At 46.7% G+C, this 22,067-nt stretch overlaps 1 protein-coding gene across 2 annotated transcripts in view; it reads right to left on the minus strand.

Moving 5' to 3' along the window:
- The window catches only part of ADCY1 (adenylate cyclase 1), a 2,048,432-nt gene that overhangs the window by 10,420 nt on the left and 2,015,945 nt on the right, over window positions 1-22,067 (minus strand). The window lies entirely within an intron of this gene.

The raw sequence follows: 22,067 nt of genomic DNA on the forward strand, positions 1-22,067 counted from the left end.
GCTCTCCTGACACCTCCCCTTTTTTGTTTATGAAGAGGCAACGTGCATTTGATTATTTGCACTCTGTCCTGAGGAAGGTTGATTGTAATAATTGGACTAGGAAACCCTACTCTTGTTTGTAAACACAACTGAAACATGTATTGACAATATTTTTCCAACCCCTGGAGATGTACAGAGGGTCACATGGTTTATTGTTAGAGTGTTAAAGTGACATTTACGTGATTAGAATTTGAACTGATAACATTATTTTACCCTATTGTTTGAATGTATGCGAGCATAACAAGTGTAAGTATGAGCGATGATTGACTAGAATATGGAGGGATGTTTTTTTGTATATTGAGCCTAGCTTATTACATTTTTTGAACCTATTTCCGCAACTGTAGAATAAATATGATGTTTTACTAGAAGTTGGTAAACAGTACTTTGTCACCTTCGGTCTAGTTGGTCGACAATTTTCTCTTAATGGAGACAGTAGGATCAGATGCAAATGCACATCAGTCCTGTCATAGCTGGCCGTGCTCACAAAGCTGACACTACTTTGATATCAAATTGCAGTGGTTGTATAATGGTGTTGTCTGATCAGTCACCATACCACAACTCGGTATGGCTTACATTTAAAGATTTATGTGGCAACAGACTGACTAAGGCACACAATTATTTAAGCAATCAGACCTGTGCTGGGGGGGGTTGGGATTACTGCTTCAGGTAATGCTCTGGGCCCATAGTTAGCTCAGAAACTGGGGCATTATCTGAAGCGGTAATGCCCCCCCGCCCCAACCAGCGAAGGACTTTTTGCTATTAGTACTCCTGTCTGCGAGACCGGGATACTAATGGCAGTTTCCAGTGTTTCGCAACTGGAAAAAAAGATGGCTGCAATGAAATGGACAATTATAGCCGTTCAATAGCTGCCATTGAAAAGATAGAAACAAAAAAGTAAACAAAGAAAATGTCCGCCATGGAAAGGAGAGAAGGGACTACACATAGGCCCTTATCCTTTCCATGGTGGCCAGTCAGAGAAGGAACACTGAGTGATGAGGCCGTGAGCAGAGCCTTGTCAGGCAGGTAAGTACCTGGTGAGGGCCAATCAGATAATTTGTAACAATCTGATGGCCCCTGGCCGGGTACTAATACAATTTAGATCCTCAGAGAAGACGATTAAAGAGTCAGCTGTGCCTTTAGGAACTTTGTGTGCCAGGAGCTGTCAGGGAGGCACATGTGACCTTTGAACTTGCCCTGTGTTACTATGGAGAAGGGCCATCAGGGTGCCTGTAGGCCATCACAGAACAGGCACATGTGTGCACTATAATATTTGGTATGAAGCCTTTATGACTGGAGATCTGCTTAGCAGAATCCTGTATCATTCTTTAGGATACCAATCGAGAAATCTTGGGCTATCCCACACTCTACACATGCTCATTCTGTCATATAGAAATGCAAAGTAATGCAATGAACTCCAAAAATAACTAAAATAATACTAAGTATGCTATGAAGGAAAATAACCACCATCGCGTGAGCTCTGTGTGAGCTCCCTGCACACCCTGCACTATGCCAGTCATTATCAGTTTTTAACATGCCTTGGAGCAGGTTACTCAGACAGTTTCAGCTGTGGGAAGATCCCAGGTGGTGTGAGGAATAGAAATTCACATTGCGATTGGAGCTGGGAAAGCCACATACTTCCCCTCAACTACTGGCGTTGCGCCCAAGGGAGCAAAGGACCCGCTCTCCAGGAACTCTGCGGCGAACGCCACAGACCCAGGCAGAAGAACGGGACTCTGCTGCATCCCCCTGCACCATGGAGACCAGACACCTTCCTCTCCTGGGATCTATTGAGAGAGCAGATCGGTGCCCCGGTGTTCGTTATTAGCAGGGACAGTCACTGTTCAATATTAGCAGGGACAGTGTAGTTTCTGCAGTGTCTTTGGTGGGCAAGACAGCTGCTGCGGCTGACTGAGTTGGCTGCTGTGAATGCAGCACAGTGACCCTGTGAGCATCAGCATGGTGGGCTGAGCTTGGCTAAGCAAGTTTTGTGGTCGGAGTCTGCAGCATTATGCCTTGGGTGGGGATGAGTGTGACCTGGTGTGCCTCCCGGACAGGAATGCGAAGGTAGTTAAAGCCGGGGTGCCGCACGGGAAATCCTGAAGGAGGAAGATTGGTGTTGGGGACCGTGCTGGTTGTTGCACAGCAGGAGTACCTGCCGTGGGGATAATGTTGTATGGGGTGGCAACACATCGCTGAGGGCACGCTTTGTCCACTGGTCTCCCTCTCCCCATGTGTAGACAGTTGTGTGGACAGCTTTTGAAGAAGACTGGGGATGTCCCTGTAAAACCTGGGGCAGACAAAAGGAGGAAACTGCATTTGTCATGCCTTTTTCATTGCTTAGCAGAGTGCGCTGAGGGAGACTGAGGCAAGCACGTAAGGAGCCCCAAGCAAACAGGACAAACTGCAGCATCACCCAACATCCAGGACACTGCGCAAGAGTCTTGCATGCTGGGATCCATAAAACTGCAGAACAGCCAATATGACATAGCTGGGACTTCGCACCTTCTCATAACATAGCAGCAGCAACACAAACCGTTGAAATATACAGGCAAGTACTGGAAGAGAGCCTCTAAAATAGGACAAAGGAGGACCAGTGCAGGTATGGAAGGTCTGCGCGGCTGATGGTTGCGCTCTGCATAGTGGTCTGACTCACAAAGCCCAAGACGTTCCAGTGCCTACCTGGACAACTGCCACCAGAGATACAACTGTGTGCACTGCAAGGCCAACCATGACAACCTCATTTCTAAATCATTTCAAGATAGACAAGGCCAGGCCTATCTCTTTCAAATCTGTGTGAGTCTGAGCAACGCAGGCTCCCTTTGTTTCGTTTAAATCCAGTCTGTCTATGAAGTTCAAAGTCTGCCTTTGCAGAGTTGATGTAGTGGACATGGGTTTGTCAAGCATCTATTTGGATATCCCACCGAAACTGGTCTAATCCTTCAATAAGATGGGACATGCATTGCCCAAATAAATTCTCTTCTCTCCTACTGTTCACTGAATGAGGACAATGCCTGTTACATGCTCTATGTGCTCTGGTATCCTGTCTCGCCTGATTTTATTGCCACTGGCTCACTTGGACCGTGCGCATTCCCTGCACTGTCTGGCGGTTTGTGGGGGTGCCCATGTTTATCAGTGACCCCTGGGTTGTTAGTTATTGGATCCAGGGAGCTGCAGCCCTCCTGCTTCTTGCATCTAACACCTTCCGCTTGACTCTCTCCAAAAGGCTGGATGTTCCTCTCGTGTTCCTGATTTGTCTGCTTTTGCCTGGCAGATAAGCCACCTGTTCCCTCTGCTGTCGGCTTCCTCCTCTGTTGCTGGAGCTGTGAAATACCCTGCTGCAACATGGTTGACATTGTGCACCTGATTTGCCTGCGCCTATACTGCTACCTGGTGAGTTCATCGTGCTTTGTGCATTCTGCTTTCTCTCTCATCCCCCTCCCGTCTCCCTGCCCTCTCCCTCCTAGTTCTCTCCTTTTCCCCTATTTACTCACACTGTTACTCTATCACCTATCCTACCCCTCTTTCAAAGCCTGGAAGGAAAAGGTTCAAGAAAGATCTCCTGGTCTCTAACCCAGACCTGCTCATCACTGACCCCTATGTCAACGCTTCTTCTAGGCAGACTGTCACAGGCATCCTCTTTGTCGCTCCCTCTTCGGACCGATGGACTCCCCACATGGTCTCTGTTCTCTCCCCTTTCTTTTCTTTGTCCATTAATGGTGGCACCAGATCGGAAGTACTCTTGGGATGCTTCTCATCCTCTAAGTGCATCATTAATGTCTATTAGAATGGCACCGTCATGGCCCAGGGCTCTCAGCCCAACCTCCTCCTTCTTGATAGGCATCTTCCATCGCTCATCAACTTCCTACCTTCCCCTGCCTTCCCTCTGTCTGCCATCCCACTTGTCCCATCCCCATCACCGACGGGCGTCCCACATCCCTGTAACCCTCCTCAAAAAACCTTCAATGGTGGCACCCAGTTTAACCTAGCTACTCTCAACTCTTGCTCTGCTGTTAAACACTCCTTTGATATCTGTATCCTTCTTGAAGACTTTGACCTTGATGTTCTTGCTCTTACTGAGATGTGGTTCACTGCCAGCTCTGTCACTGCTTTTGACACACTCCTCCCTGAGGACTACAAAATCCTCTCCAAGCCAAAACCTAACTGGTCTGGAGGTGGAGTGGTATAGATCTTCCCTGAATGTGTCCCTGCTACTCTGTGTGAAACCATAAGGTGTCTCACCCACTAGTCCCCAGGAATCTCTCTCCTAGGTTGCCAGGGCACAGCCATCGCCTTTGGATCCAGAACCTGGGGGTGAACATGTGTGGGAGGATCACCTGGGTGGGGGATCTTCGGGGAGTGGGAGTGGGACTCCTGATGGAAAGACAGGGTATCCTCTTACCTGTAACACCATTTTGCAATCCTACCCGATAGGATATTTAGGAACTCTACCCCCGTCTTTCCCTACAAGAACTCTTTCACATGGACAGCCGGCTCTTGTAGAAAACAGACTCACACCCGAGCATTGTACCTGACATGTCCAACTACTATGGTCATGTCATGATGCCTACCCCCGGAGCACCAGGCCAGGCCCAGCACCCCCGGGAGCAGGCATCATGCCCTCGGGTAAAAGCCCAGCGGCCCCTTATAGGGGCTCTTTGGACTCTGTCCTGGCGCCCTTGGCGCCAGGCTCATGTTGGACATCAATCCTGGCGCCATAGGCGCCAGGCTCAAAAAAGGAAGGTGTTTTGTGCACTTACCTGATGCAGACCATGCTGCAAGATTCAGGCCTCCCTGAGACCTGAAAGGGACTATTTTTTCATTGGGACTATTTTGCCACTCGGGCGTGGCCAGGGAAGGATACTTACCTGGAACTACTTTGGGGGCTATTTAAGCCACGCCCAGACAGTAGCTCAGGCTTCGCGTTGTTCTGCATCCAAGCAGCTGAACGCTCACCGTGTCTGCTCCTGCATCTGGTCTCCAGCCACGCCCACCTCGATCCTGGAACAACTGTAAGGAAAGAAGAGAAGAGAAAGGTGAAAACCAAGAATTTTATCAAACTTCTTACCTGCATCCGGAACCTTCACGCCAGCGTTCCTGAGAAAAGACTTTCATTTAAAAGCACCAGGTCGCTCGCTGCAGCGCCACACTTCACTCACCTGTCCTTGGGAGTTCTTCTGGCTCCACCGCGACTGTCTGCTCCGGTCGCCACATCTCTGCGCCTAGGGAAGAGAAGAAGAGACAAAAGGTGAGCAGAAGGAACATATGAGGAAAGCCTAATTTTCCGCCATATCACTTACCGGTCTTCTGTTGGTGGACCATTCCTCATTTCGGGTCAGCGCCGCTTCGTTGGCAGGTACCGCACCCTGGCCCCTATGGGGAAAGGACAAAAGACATTACTGGAGGAATATAAAGACATTAAGAGGGGTCGCCCCCATCGCTAACTCACCTGAGTTTACCATCGGCAATTCAGTCCCTCAACGCATCGCTTTCATTCTGCACCTGAAATAAAGGACAGATCACAGGTTAGGAAAGCAACAGAAAAGCAGGCTCAACACTTGAACTTTTGTAATCTTCCTACTTACGGCGTTCCGCTCGGAAAAGTCAAGTGGATATGCCAGCGCCATTCTGAAAATCAGTGAAGTAACTGGACAAACACGCGCCCCTGCACCAGAAGCAGGATGGAGAGTTCATCCTTTCAAACCATAAGGTGAGCTTCAACTGGGGATTTCGGAGGAAGTTAGAGAAGAACGAAGGGGGAAGGGAGGAGCAAGCACACTATTCTGCAGACTGTTAATCCCCTTTCTCATCTGCAGAAGGATATTCCTACGGGCCAGACAAGCAAGATTTGAGGGTCCTGTTCAGTCGGTGTTCCGAGTTCTGCGCATCACGCTCGAAGAGGCCACAGCAACCCAGACTAGACCAGCGCCTCCGTGGGAGTCAGGTGAGCGTTACCGAACGCGAAGCTTTCCTACAAATTCCCACCCAGGTGCTATGGAAACTTCTGAGAGTGATCAGTTGGCCCAACTACTGGGGGAATTAGGGGCCGAAGTACACGCCGCTCGTCAAGAGACTAATGCTCTCAGGAGGGAAGTGATTGTATCAAAGGAAAGAACTGATGACCTGGCTAGACAGTTTTTGCAAGGTCAAGCTGGACACACTCCTCTACCCGGTTCTGGGGGGAACCCCTCTCCTGTGGTTCCCAGTAACCCTGTGCAGATTAATCTACCTTGAGACATGCCGCTGGCCCCACCCGAACGCTTTGCTGGGGACCCCACCGATTCGCCGTATTCATGAATCAGTCTGGTTTGCACTTCCTATGCAGACCTGGGGCCTTCCCTAATGACCAGACCAAGGTAGTCTTTGTATTGTCATATCTCAGCGGCTGTGCTGCCGATTGGTCAGTTCCACTGGTTACTCAAGATGACCCGATTCTCTGTGATTTTCAAGGATTTCAAGCAAACATGGAAAGGTTATTTGCTCGACACTCTCAGGGGCAGGCTCTGGATGACAAACTCCTATCCCTGCGACAGGGCAATCAGGACCTCCTATCCTACATTGCAACCTTTAATAGACTAATTGTGGAAACTGGGTGGCCAGAAGATAAAAGAATCACGTTATTTTATCGAGGTCTACGCAGAGAACTTACAGATGTCCTGGCCCAAGTTGTAAATCCGCCCCAAGAATGCACAGAATATATAGACTTAGTGGTCCAATTGGATCACAGACTTCAAAACAGAAAAGCAGATCGGTCCAAGTTTGAGACCCGGGTGTTGGTCAAGACCCATGCTAACCCCAAGGGTGCTGATGTCTCTGAGCCTATGCAAATTGGAGGGGTTAAAGGACCTTTAACTCAAAAAGAACGTGAAAGAAGACAGCAGATGCAATTATGTCTTTATTGTGGGTCCTCTGGACACTTTCTATGAGATTGCCCGGCAAAACCGCCCAAGAAGGTGGTAGGAGCCGCTGATAAAAACCATGAAGACTCTGTTTCGGGAAACGACCACGCCCGACAAGTGTAGGGGTCCGCTTGCCGAGCTTGAAAACTAACTGTCAGACCTTGCATTTCATTGTGCCAATGGTCCTCGTAGATCCGGAACAGCCTAAGCGATTGCATGCAATAAGGGCATACATCGATAGTGGGGCTATAGGAAATTATGTGGATCGTGAATTGGTCTCTAGGATTAACCTCCCTCTGCATCCTAAAACCAGCAAAGATGTCATCACCACAGTCAATGGAACCGAAATTGCCTCTGGACCGGTAACACATTCCACTGCTGAGGTGACACTTATAGGTCCGGACGGCCATCGGGAGGCAGTTGTGTTTGATGTAATTAAGGCTCCACAGTTTCAGGTTATTCTCGGAATCCCTTGGTTAGAGACACATAATCCTCGAATTGATTGGCGAGCGAAGAGAATAACCTTCCCGGATTGTGCACAAACCTGCTACCCAGAAAATCTGAAGATTAGTCTAGCGTCTGTAACCTCTGTCTCCATGCAACTACCTCCGGAATACCAAGACTTTCAGGACGTCTTCCAAAAGGAACAGCCAACACGTTACCTCCCCACAGATCGTACGATTGCCAAATCGATCTGGTGCCCGGAGCACAACCCCCTTGTAGCAGGATTTATGCCCTTACTGAAAATGAGAATCTGCATTTGAGACAATATTTAGATCAATACCTAGCCAATGGTTTCATTCGCCCGTCAAAGTCACCGGCATCCTCGGCTTTGTTCTTCGTGCCCAAAAAAGAAGGCGACCTTAGAACTTGTATCGACTACCGCGCATTGAACCAGATATCTGTTAAAATCCGTTACCTTCTGCCTCTGATCCCTGAACTCCTTGACCAGGTGAAGGACGCTTGCGTATACACCAAGTTAGATCTCCGGGGGGCTTATCATCTGGTGCGAGTAAAAGAAGGCGACGAATGGAAAACGGCTTTCCGTACAAAATATGGATTATTCGAATACCAGGTGATGCCTTTCGAGTTGTGCAACGCGCCTGCTGCCTTCCAATTCTTCATGAACGATGTCCTTCGGGAACTCATCGATGTTTGTGTTGTCGTATATATCGATGACATTCTTGTGTACTCCTCTTCGGAATCTGATCACAGAAAGCATGTCAGGGCCGTCCTTGAGAAATTGCGCCAGCACAAACTGTTTGCAAAGCTGGAAAAGTGCGTTTTCCATACCACCGAGGTTGAGTTTCTTGGATTCATCCTGACACATAAAGGGGTCCGAATGGACTCATGAAAATTGGATGCCATCCTCAAATGGCCATCACCTAGTTCGGTGAAAGGTGTCCAAAGCATGCTTGGTTTTGCTAATTTTTATCGCAGATTTATCCCGGAATTTTCACATGTGGTACAACCCATCAGTGCACTCTTGCGAAAAAATAAACGCTTTGAATGGACCGAGGAAGCCGAACAGGCCTTTCAGGAATTGAAAGCTAAATTCACGTCTGCACCTATTTTGAAGCACCCGCGTCCCGATCTCCCTTATATAGTCGAAACCGACGCGTCCAGCTTAGCCATGGGAGCTGTCCTGTCTCAGAGAGACCCTGAAACCAACCAACTGCACCCCGTAGCATTTTGGTCCAGAAAGTTCTCGCCGCCTGAGGTAAATTATGCAATCACCGACAAGGAATTATTAGCCATTAAGTCCGCCTTTAAGGCTTGGCGGCATTATCTTCTTGGCGCCAGGCATACCATCACCGTGATCACTGATCACCGAAACTTACAATATTTAAAAACTGCCAAGGCTCAATCGTCACGTCAGCTCCGATGAGCTTTGTTCTTTGCTGAGTTCGATTTTGTAATCACTTACCGCCCCGGCTGTAAGAATGGCAAAGTGGACGCGCTATCTCGAATAGGAATGGGAGAAATAGACACAAACTCAGAACCTGTGCCGATAATTCCCGAACAAAGAATTTTGGGGATAACCTCTTTACAAACCCTTGAAGACATTCAAGCACAGGTAAAACAACTCCTGGACTCTACAGCCTATCAGGATTCGATCCAAAGGGGGTCTTACTTTTCGGTCAACGATGGCCTACCTTACTTCCAAGGACGCTTATTTCTGCCAGAAAAGGAATTGCAAGAACTGGTTATTTCCCGTCATCATGATACCCTGATGGAAGGACATCCTGGCATTGCCAAAACTGAGGAAAAAATTAAACGACAATTCTGGTGGCCTTCCTGGAGAAAGGATATTAAATCTTTCGTGATGTCCTGTGGAGTTTGCGCCCAAAACAAAGTCCAAAAGACAAAACCCGCCGGTCTTCTTCAGTCTTTAGACATTCCACCAGCACCTTGCCACACCTTGTCACTAGATTTTATCACGGACCTGCCCCCTTGTAATGGATACAATACTATTCTGGTTGTGGTGGATTTATTTTCCAAGATGGCCCATTTTATTCCGTTGAAAGGATTACCTTCAGCTTCTTCCTCAAAAATATCATCCGTTTGCATGGATTCCCGTACATACTAGTCTCCGACTGGGGAAGCCAGTTTATTTCTCATTTTTGGAGAAAGTGTTGTCAACTGGCACAAATCGACGTAAGACTCTCAACCAGCCACCACCCACAGACCGATGGTCAGACGGAGACAACGAACCAGACCCTTGAACAATACCTACGATGTATGTTGCACCAATCGGAGGGTAATTGGAAGGATATTTAATAGGTGGCCGAATATGCATACAATAACTCGGTACACTCTGGAACTGGACAAAGCCCCTTTTATACCCTATATGGACATCACCCTCGTACTTCAGACCTGGACTCACCTCTGAGTCTTGAAATGCCCGCAGTGGACCATTTGCATTCCACGATAACTCAAGCCTTCAAGGATACAACTGCACATTTGCAACAAGCGAAAGGGAAATACAAAAAGAATGCGGATCTGCATCGGAGTGAGGCGCCTCCATACCAAATAGGGGATCAAGTATGGTTGGCTACCAAACAGTTATTGCTCAAGGGACCTCGAACTTTTAATCCAAGGTATTTGGGCCCTTACTCGATCAAAGCTATAATTAACCCAGTGGCAGTCAAGCTCGATCTACCAGCTAACATGCAGATTCACCCCGTTTTTCATGTGTCACTTTTGAAACCAGTGCAACCAGGAACCAGATTAATAAAGCCACCAGAACCAATCCAGATAGATGGGGAGCCTGAATTCGAGGTGAAGAACATTTTGGATTCTAAGATCTCAAAATCAAAACTTTTCTATCTAATTGATTGGAAAGGGTACGGGCCTCAGGAAAGGTCTTGGGAACCCAGCGACCACGTACATGCACCTCGGCTGGTAAAAAGGTTCCATCGGAATTTCCCAAACAAACCGAAACCTCCAGAGGGAACGACCTTGGGAGGGGCCTTGGGGGGGAGTGCTGTCATGATACCTACCCCCGGAGCACCAGGCCAGGCCCAGCACCCCCGGGAGCAGGCATCATGCCCCCGGGTAAAAGCCCACCGGCCCCTTATAGGGGCTCTTTGGACTCTGTCCTGGCGCCGTTGGCGCCAGGCTCATGTTGGACATCAGTCCTGGCGCCATAGGCGCCAGGCTCATAAAGGAAGGTGTTTTGTGCACTTACCTGATGCAGACCATGCTGCAAGATTCAGGCCTCCCTGAGACCTGAAAGGGACTATTTTTTCATTGGGACTATTTTGCCACTCGGGTGTGGCCAGGGAAGGATACTTACCTGGAACTACTTTGGGGGCTATTTAAGCCACGCCCAGAGAGTAGCTCACGCTTCGCGTTGTTCTGCATCCAAGCAGCTGAACGCTCACCGTGTCTGCTCCTGCATCTGGTCTCCAGCCACGCCCGCCTCGATCCTACAACACCTGTAAGGAAAGAAGAGAAGAGAAAGGTGAAAACCAAGAATTTTATCAAACTTCTTACCTGCATCCGGAACCTTCACGCCAGCGTTCCTGAGAAAAGACTTCCATTTAAAAGCACCGCGTTGCTCGCTGCAGTGCTGCGCTTCACTCACCTGTCCTCAGGAGTTCTTCTGGCTCCACCGCGACTGTCTGCTCCGGTCGCCACATCTCTGCGCCTAGGGGAGAGAAGAAGAGACAAAAGGTGAGTAGAAGGAACATATGAGGAAAGCCTAATTTTCTGCCATATCACTTACCGGTCTTCTGTTGGTGGACCATTCCTCATTTCGGGTGGCGCCGCTTCGTTGGCAGGTACCGCACCCCGGCCCCTATGGGGAAAGGACAAAAGACATTACAGGAGGAATATAAAGACATTAAGAGGGGTCGCCCCCATCGCTAACTCACCTGAGTTTACCATCGGCAATTCAATCCCTCAACACATCGCCTTCATTCTGCACCTGAAATAAAGGACAGATCACAGGTTAGGAAGGCAACAGAAAAGGAGGCTCAACACTTGAACTTTTGTAATCTTCCTACTTACGGCGTTCCGCTCGGAAAAGTCAAGTGGATATGCCAGCTCCATTCTGAAAACCAGTGAAGTAACTGGACAAACACGCGCCCCTGCACCAGAAGCAGGATGGAGAGTTCATCCTTTCAAACCATAAGGTGAGCTTCAACCGGGGATTTCGGAGGAAGTTAGAGAAGAACGAAGGGGGAAGGGGGGTGCAAGCATACTATTCTGCAGACTGTTAATCCCCTTTCTCATCTGCAGAAGGATATTCCTACGGGCCAGACAAGCAAGATTTGAGGGTCCTGTTCAGTCGGTGTTCCGAGTTCTGCGCATCACGCTCGAAGAGGCCACAGCAAACCAGACTACACCAGCACCTCCGTGGGAGTCAGGTGAGCGTTACAGGTCAGGCCAGGTCAGGCAATTAATGGTAACTACTCACACCTGAATTCCGTTAAGCTTCCCCACACGGATAAAAGGCGTAGCACGAGAGCACACTCTGAGTGAGGCAAAGCACACAAAGGAACAGGGTTTTCGAGACGGCAGCTGAACAAGGCGAGAAAAACGGCAAACCAAGAAGGGTGCACCAGGAGGGAGATAGCCTTGACCTTTTTGACAGAAAACTGTTACTTTCCAAAGTCCTTCAGATTGCAAGGTGTAAGGCCAGGGAACAAGACTGAAGAATCCTGCATTGAGTGTCGGAGATGCCCGGTGCCCTTCTGCATGGCTGATTGAGTCGGAGAGGAGCAGCAGCCACTATGGTATCATCCTTGGCTCCATGATTAAAGCAGCGCCAGTAAGATTAAGACAGCTGGTGAGTTGGGGAGACCGATGCAAGACTGGTCTTTGTTGAAGTCAAGGTTGCAAGTGGCAACATTGTATAAAGAGCGTAAGAAGGAAGATTTGTAATGCGTGTGATGAAAGACATGAGGAAAGCTGAATTGCTGATGTATGTTTGAAACAAGAGAAGAAAGATAAAATACCTGTGACAGAGTGATCCGGCACAGCGGGTGTGGTCAATCGAAGGTCTTTGCAAGGTGTCCAGCGTATTGTGATAAAAAGGAAAATTAAAAGATGAGAATGAGAAATTAAGTGAATTGAAGTGTCCTGCGACGGTTTAAGCAAAATCCATCGCACAATCGAAAGTCTTCCATTTTGACACCCTTCAAGCCCAAATGAGGGAGACCAATGGTGAATATTGTGCTAAAGGGGGTTATTATTTATTATTTGATGGTTGTAGCTTGCTCCCATCCTTAGATTTAGGATCAGATAGGTGTTCAATCAATCCATTGAAGTTTAATAAACACCCTTGAACTTTGATCACTTGTGTCGGTCTGCACTGTTAGATACCATGCCTTCCTTGTGTATCATTCCCACTCAGACCTATTCTTTCTTTGAATGCCTTGTCTGCAGTCTTGCTGTCTCTCCAACCTTCTCATTGACTCTTGCCGCCATCTACAGGACCCCTGGTCCGGTCTCCCTCTTCCTCTTGCAGTGGTCTGATCTCTCCTTCTCTTCTTGCCTCCACCTCCAAACTTCTCTTCCTCCTCAGAAACTTCAATATTCATTGTGACTCTGCTGATTCAGCTATTGGACTATTCCACAAACTCTGTGACTTTCTTTCCCTCACCATTCATCCCTCCGGTCCAACGCACTCAGCCGGACATACCTTCGATGCTCCAATATCAGCAGACATCGCCATCTTCGACCCTCTCACTACACCTCTCTCCAGGTCTGACCATGCTCTCCTGTCCTCTCACCTGGATCGCTTAGTTACCTCAGCTAAGCCTCTGCATGCACTACCTGTCCCCTTTTCCATCTTTCGACCAATGAAGCAAGTATCAGCTGCTGTTTTTCACGCCACTGTCATTCCCATCCCCACCCCTTCCACGGACTCCCACACTGATTCTGCCTTAGCTAATCGTCATCGCTCTATAACAAACACCCTGGACATTCTTGCCCCTGTCATGAGGATCCTCATGAAGCCTGCCTTCAAGTGCAACAACTGGTATAACTCTGACCTAACTTCTCTGAAACGCAAGTGTAGAGTTGCTGAGAAGAAGTGGCTGGCATCAGGCACATCCCCTGACAGACTTGCTCCAAGTCGCAATACAGACTCTCCATCCGCTCGAAGAAGAGAGCCCATATCAAAGCCACATCTCTGGGGTCACTAACAACAATGGCAAATTGTTTAAAATGTGCAAGAAACACACCAATCCTACTGCACTCTCCACTTCTCCCTTGCCATCCCTGGCCCTCTGTACTTCATGGGCCTCCCACTTCTTAACCAAAAATCAGGACATCCTGTCCTCACTCTCCTCTACTCCTATCCCTCCTATCCCTCCCCCCTCTACTGCTGAGCCTCCCTTGTCCCCCCTCTCTCCTTCCCTACTACTCTCCACTCTCTTGCCCATAGCATCAGATGAGGTCTCTAGACACGTCCTCTCTATGAAAGTCTCCTCCAAACAGTTGCTTCCCTGCTCCTCCCAAACCATCAAGGACAACATTGCCTCCCTTGCACCAGCCTTGGCCGATTTCTGTAATCACTCCTTTTCCACTGGCTCCTTCCTGCTACCCCTCAAGCACTCCCTTGTGCATCCTCTCCTCAAAAAAGCCATCTAGTCACCCCTCCTCCCTTGCTAACTACCGCCCTATCTCCATTAACCCCTTCCTGGGAAAATTGCCTGCTCATCTCCCAACTGATCCAACACACTGAATCTGTTGGTTGCCTCCACGACCACCAGTCTGCTTCAGAGCAGCCAGAGGCACAGAAACTGCTCTACTGAACACCCCTGAAGACTTGCTCTCAAATCTTGACTCCCACTCTCCATCCATTCTTATCCTTCTGGATATTTTCTGGATATTTTCTCTGCATTCGACATGGTCAATCATGCCACCCTAACTAATCAGCTTGGTGACACTGTTGGCATCACTGGTCTGGCACTTGACTGGTTGACATCCTTCCTCTCCAACCATCCTTCCCAGGTTCAACTGGGCCCCTTTCTAACGTCGATCACATTCTCCACTTATGGTGTGTCTCAAGGCTCTATCCTCTCGCCGTGACTCAACATCTACCTCGCCCCTCTGGCCCATCTGATTTCCTCCTTCTCTCCTCACTTCCAGTGTTATGCAGACAACACACCGCTCTCCTTCAAGCTTTCCTCTACTCCCTCCTCTTCCTCCTCTCTCATCCTTGACTGTCGGAACTGCATTTAAACATGGTGTGTTGCCAATGATCTCTGCCTTAATACCAGTAAGACCAAGATTCTTCCCATTGGGACCACTGATCTCTCTACAGATCAACCCTTCACTAAGCAGAGATTAGGGGGTAGATCTCGCTCCTCCGCAGGAGCCTCCCTCTGGAATGGTCTCCCTGCCCCTCTCAGGTTTAACTCCTTAAGTTCCGGAAGCTCCTCAAGAACCTCCTCTTCTCTTCTCTTCTTCCTTCTCTCACCCCTACCCTGCTAACACCCCCATCTGCTTCAGTGACTGGTTGCCTGGTTCCCTCTGAGTTCTTCGGTGCACCAGATCCCCCTCCCACCCAACCACCACCATGTTCCTCACTGTGAGAAACCTGAAGGCATTCTCACTGCTGGAACCCATGATTCTGCGCTAAGATGGCCAGGGGAGGACCATTGTTTTTGGATTCCAACCTGGGGGCGGACAAGCGAGGGAGGATTACCTGGGTAAAGGATCTCTGGGGACCTTGGGGAGAACGCTTAAAGGTGAGATAGGGTATTACCCCTCCCCTGCTTCAACTTCCTTACCCGAAATCCCGTCAGCCTTTGTAGGTTACTGTTATACCAACTCCCCACAAACTTATCCCTTATTCGAAAACAATCCTGGGATACCAACCAGGGCGGAACACATTCTACCTCACATAACACTGGTGAGGAATACCCCTTCTTTATCAAAAATCTTTAGAAAATCTAGAAGAAGCTTGTTCTTAATAAAGGAGAAAATGCCAAACCCACTGTTTTTGTTCCCCCTTTATTCTTTACATAATCCGTACCCCTATACCAACCTACTTTGTGGGACACAACTCCCATGATCGTCAGCCTTCCTACTCTATCAGTACTACTGGGCCTAGGATGATCAGGAACAGCGTCATGAAGATTACCTCTGACTCTTTTCAATGGCTCTGTACAGGTAATGAGGCAAGGCATGGTCAGGCCTCCCTTTCCAATCATTCACACCCTAAACCTGTTAACTTCCCCACCTGGGATAAAAGGTAGAGCACACAGGTACACTCTGAGCGAGGCTGGGAGCGGGAGTGCACCGAACTTCAGGAGCTGCTGCGAGTGCGAGATTGGAGAGCAGAAAACCAGAGGACTTTACGAGCTGTGGAGTAGTCTCAAGAAACCCAGGCAAAAGAACTGCACTTGCAATAAGCAGCTGATAATCCAAGCTAGAAGTGGTCCTTCTGAGGAACCTTGATGGGAAGCCTGCTTCCCTCCTGATGAATGATTGAATTGGGGAGGTTCGATAAAGCTACGAGTAAAGGAACCTTCAACTCAGACACATGAAAAATATTAAAACATGGCCAGTGAGTCAACAAAAGAGAAGAACAAAGGCCTGGTTGTTTTTGCTTGAAAGTACCTGTATCAAGACAAGGTTCTGTGTAATACGGAAACCGTGAGTAAAGAAAGATCAACGCTTTAAAGAGATAGAGTGATACAATGTACACCAAGTGGTCCTGCTGTTGAATGCAGCACGGTCGAAAGTCTCTCTAGTAACATACCAGACTATTCAAAATCCTGAGGCTAAAGGGATTGTTGGAAATAGAAAATAACATGGATTGAAGCTTGCGCCCGATCAAGGGGAGCTTGTGCGAGCTAGAGAAATGCATTTCATGCCTGTGCCCGACTGAGGGAGGCTTGTGTGAACTGTGGAAAAGGTATTGAAGGCTTGAGCCGACTGAGGGAGGCTGATGTGAAAGAGGTCTGAGCCCAACTGAGGGAAACCAGTAATATTATGAGTGGCTCAAGCCCGACGAAGAGAAGCACATCATTTTGCAACTGCAAGTACCAGAAAGCATTGTCAGAAAGTGAAGGTTCCGGTTGTCGAAGTGTGGAGGCATAGTCGGAAGCCAAACATATGCCATCTCGAAGATCTTCAACCAAGAAAGCTTGGGGAGGGTATCCCTGAGACCTTTATGATATATTGTGGCTATTAAGGTATTTTTTGTTTCAAGATGAAGAAGTCTCTTTGTGGAAAACATTTGCAACCTTTGTTTTTGGACAGTCCAAATTAACATTTGATTATGAAAGAAGCCTGAACATTCTGTTGACTCTCCCCAGTAAGCCAGAGTATGCCTCACTGGGAAAAACTGTGCTGCCTAAATCCCTATGCCCTAAAATCCCATTGTCCCAAGGTGAAATCGTGGGGAAGGGATTCATCATTGCTTCAAACCCCTTGCCTCCCTGATCCTTTTGTTGGGAACACTATCCTTTTAATTTTGTGTACATTTCCCTTGCACCTTTTTGTATTAGAATTAGAGCAGGCATTAGGTTTAGAACCTTTTGTTTTGACTGTACTGACAAGGACTGTTTTTCTTTTACTTTATGATAGAGTTTCCTCCCAATTTAGATTTAGGGCCAGTTAGGAAGTCTCCAACCCCTTGCAAATTTAAAAATAAAGCTGTTGAACTTGCATCTCTTGTTTGTGACTCTCCTTTTGATACCATGAGTTACTCACATCCCACTTAGCATGTGGACCCACAGCACCTGCACCCCATGCAATTCTCCGGCACCTGCCCTCCTGCCCTCCCATTAACACTCATCTAGCCTCTGTTGCCCACCCCCTCTACCCCTTAACTTGCACTGTCTCCTCTTTATCCTGCACGTTCCTTCCCACCCTAGCACTTAGCATTCGCGCTGACTGAGACTCCCCCCCCCCACTCTCCCTCGAACTATTCCTGCACTCCTTATTACTGCACTTGCAGGATCTGAATGTCACAAGGTCTAGTAGGACCGTTATTGTTATCTTCTCTGTTGTTCTCCCTTGACCCCCTTTTTCTGTCTTGTGGCACCTTCAAACACCGTTTGCTTAAAATAAGATAACAAAAAATGTCTGAAATAGTGTAAAGCATTGTTAATTACTTCAGAAGCAATGTGGAGATATACAAACTAATCTGGAGTAATGCACAAGTACACTGAAGCAATCTGTCATTTGCATACATTACCAAATTGCAAAATATAAATCTATACGTCAGCAGCTGGATCCTGTTAAAGCATCATAAAATGGTTTCTACTTTATCCATTGACATAAGGGTCTCTGCAGAGATCTTGGCTGACTAAAAATAATGTTTTAGTGTTTTTTTTTAAATACCCTTTTTAACACTCTCTTTCTCAGTCTCCATATCTGCAGATGGGGCCCTTCGCTCCCCACTCATCTTTTTCGATACTGCCCCTCTTTCCTGAAGTCATTTTATATAACATTACAGCATCAATTTATGGATCTGCGTGAAATTACCGAATGCAAAAGTCTGACTACCAAAAGTAAGACTTTTTTTTTTCTTTTTTTCCCACATTTTTCCACAAATATATATATGTGGGGGGAAACCCCCCACAGCCCCCCCACCTTACGCCTATACATTTTATTAACCCCCCCCCCACATACATATTTGCAGAAAAATGGGGGCAGACCTTTGGGGGTCGGACTTTTTGCATTCAGTAATGTTGCACAATACCCAACCTTTGGGTTTGCTATACGTGCACATCTAGACATTCAAAACAATACATGTGAGAGAATTAAAACACACAGGAACACACACTAGTAAGGAAAGCTGTATTAAGGTGATATGTTTCTTCCTCTGGATCATTGAAATTACATACATTTATTCATAATGAAGTGCAGTTAGATATGTTAGACATTATGCACACTCCTCTGTCATGAGCCATTGTGGCAATCATGCATGTCACAAGATTAAATACCTTCCTCTTTTCAAGGTTGATAAATGGAGTACCATTCAAATAGTTAATAATAATAATAATAGATACTACTACATCATTTAGGAAATGGGGCATAAAAGGACACTTCACTCACAATTTACTCAGGGATGAAATCATAGCTACATCTTTATGTATTTATTTACCTATTTAAAAATGTTATATAGCACGATTTAAGGGGGTGGTTTGTGGAGGCACGTGAGAAAAGATAGCAACAGCTTCACATGTTGATTGCAAATTGCCATATGATATCTATGCCAAGCATATGATGGTATCATAAGGGCATGTTGGGCTGCAGTTAACATCTGAGAGCAGGAACCTATTCTACTTCCCAATGTGTGTCCTGTTAAAGCACAGTGAAACGGAGGCAATGCATGAATACATGTAAATCATGTAACGTAAAGAATGAAACATTCTTAAATCAAAACATCCCTCTCTGCAAACACATTGCCCCTCATTGAGGTTCATATGTTCTATTTTGTGGACCCTAATTCTCAAATAACTCCCCCTCCTACCCACATCCAAGTCATGAGTAAAAAGGGAGGGTAGTTAGGACTTGGAAAGAGACAGGGATGAAATGTAAATGCATCAACCAGCTGTGTAGAGTTATAAACAGACACTATTTTCCACTTCAACAATTAAACCTTGTTTGCACACTGCAAAACATCTTGCTCATCAGTGTCTAAATCCTTCCACTAGCAAAACACATTCATGCCCACGGATACCGCTTTTATGCATATGCAAATGGCACACAGCTGATACTCCGCATTGATCGTGACTGTGATCTGATGTCATCTCGCTTGACCAATTTCCTCTCCACCATTGGTAATTGGATAAACGCCAATTGGCTCAGGCTTAATGCGCAGAAAACAGAAATGATGGCTGTGGGAAAACCGGAAAACCATCTATTACATCCTTTAAATGGACAAAAAAAAATTTCTGCCCCATTTCCTGGGGCCCTCTGTTGATCACGGCTCCTTAGAGGGAGTGAGTGTTCCTTTGTCGCATCCTACTTGTGTTGGACTACCGGTGGATAATTGACCAGTAACAACAAGATACCCTCTAGTCTATGTCACACTTTATTAAATTGATTTAACATAAGATAACATCACCCAAACATGGTAATCACCCTTTCACTCCTTTTGGTGAATGAGCTTCCAGGCTTTGCATTCGTAAGCATTTACCCATTGCTTTTTTGATGTATTCTCAGAGTGTGGTTCCCTGAAAGAGGTTTACATCGTCAGAACCACCTACTCCATTTTGACTACCTGCAAGGACTTCATTTTCTGTCAATTTCTGTGCTCATGCCTCGTGAGTGCAATGGCTTGCACATAAAATATCGTGCTTCAGTGTGGCAACATGCAATACAGTCTCACAGCACTCTTACTCCCTTCTGGTCAGATGAACCTTTCTGTCATCAATTGCATTGCCTTCACAAGGTCCAGTGCAAGCCGACCACTAGGCAGACTCCTGCTGCAAACTGGCTAACAGTCCCACTTGTATTTTCTTTTTTTGTTTTACTTTTATAGCGCCGAAAACCCGCAGGCTTCGGGCGCTTACATAAACACTGAAGGAGACCAACATAGTGACGAGACACGGGCAACCAATGCCCTAATAATTTAATCCAAAGTCAGGGGAGCTAAAATTAGCAAAAGAGGTATGTCTTCAAGGATTTTCTGAATCCGTTCCAATCAGATATCCCTCTGATGGGCAGTGGGAGGGAATTCCTGAAAACTGGAGCCAGGGCCCGGAAAAATCTACCTAGACCTCTGGTTCTTTTGGTTCTGATTCCCTGTAACAGGGTCAGATCTGAAGATTGTAGATCTCTGACGGGTTTGTAGGGTACAGTCATATTTTTTAGGTACTTCGGGGCTTTTCCATAAAGGGAGAGGTGTATTAATGATCCCATTTTGAAATTAATACGTTGTTGTACTGGTAACCAGTGTATGTCTCTCCTGGTATTAGTGATGTGAGTTCTCCTTGAGATGGTCATGGCTATACGAATAGCATCATTTTGGATAACTTGACATATCTGAATATTAGACTTTGTTTCTCCACATAATAAGATGTTACAGTAGTCCAATCTTGATAGAATCATAGCCCATGCAATTGTCACCGCGTTCTTGTTGTTAATGAAGTGGCGTATGGTACGCAGAAGCCTCATATGGTAATTGCATGTTTTACAGAGGTTCTGTACATGGGAATCTGAGTTCAGTGAGGCCTCTAGTATGACCCCTAGAGTTTTCACTTTAGCTTGAGTTTTGATCGTATTACCTTGCAGCAAGAAATGAGAATACAGAGGGTCTAGTTTGGCCCTTGAGGACATCCAATTTTCAATGGCAATATAGATGCTTTCTAATGTTAATGAATCTTGATGGTAGTCGCCACTTAGCTCGATGACCAATTGGTTGTCATCGGCATAGTTCGAAAAAAAGACTCCTAGCTTCTCTAATAGCATACATAAGGCGCACATGTAAAGATTGAAAAGGAGCAGTGATATTGATGCTCCATGAGGGACGCCATATTTTATTGCAGAAACCGGTGAAGTGGCTGCGCCCCATTGTGCATTGGATACCCGAATGGAAAATAATGATTTAATCCAATTAACCACCATCTTTCAGCAACTTGCCTGTTTTCGCAGATACTCTAGCAGTCGCTTGTGATCAACGAGATCAAATGCCGCCGATAGATCTAATTGGAGCACTATTGCAGCTTTCCCACATTGCCTCCTACTTTTCTCCCTGAACTGTCCAAGCCACATTCCCCATATCTATGAAGACAGACTTCAGTTGGTGCAGCCTACTTGGCATCGCAATACAGTTGGGCAGGTGGCAAGCCATTAACACATCTGTATTGTTTAGAGTTGCAGCCAATATCAATCCAGATGCAAGTCCAGATTAAGAACCCACAGTGGTAAGGACAGAGACATCTATCCCTACTTAGTCCCATACCTGAACCAGGATGCAATGGTGTAATGCCTATCTAATAGCGATAGGACAAGAGATAAACTAACAACTTCTATTGGTTGTAATACATTCAGCCTTTTGGTCCTGTTGGTTTATTACATGTTTCTCTTCCAAATACACACATATAGTGGAAGAGAGTGGTACAGGACCAACAAGGCTGAATGTATTACAACCAATAGAAGTTGCTAGTTTATCTCTTGTCCTATCGCTATTAGATAGGGCGTTACACCGTCGCATCCTAGTTCAGGTATGGGACTAGGTAGGGATAGTTAGAATTTCGCTCTATTCTTTCTGTCCTTCCTCACAACCTTGTCTCTAGAAAAATGTATCTGTCCTTACCACTGGAGGTTCTTAATCTGGACTTGCATCTGGATTGATATTGGCTGCAATTCTAAACAATACAGATGTCTTTTTGCCTGTTCTTTTGTGTTAAAATACATATTGGGTAAGGGCAATACCCTGTAAACTATATTGGTCTAGCCCCCTTGTTTGATCACAGGTGGCAAGCCAACCTTTGGGTCTTCAGACCACATGACCACCATCCATTTAATTATTTAACTGACTTCCCTGAATTCCATAATAAATCTTTCCGGCAGTCATATGGACCTGAGAAAGGCACATAATGCTGGAGCGCTCCAATATCTGCCCATCTTGGATCCATTTTAAAGAACTTAATGCCCACAATTGCCTTTTTATGCAACCTGAATGTTAAAAAGATTACGCTCGTTTTGGTT

The sequence above is a fragment of the Ambystoma mexicanum genome, chromosome 5p (genome assembly GCF_040938575.1).
Source record: "Ambystoma mexicanum isolate Mex_15411 chromosome 5p, UKY_AmexF1_1, whole genome shotgun sequence".
Taxonomy (NCBI): domain Eukaryota; kingdom Metazoa; phylum Chordata; class Amphibia; order Caudata; family Ambystomatidae; genus Ambystoma; species Ambystoma mexicanum.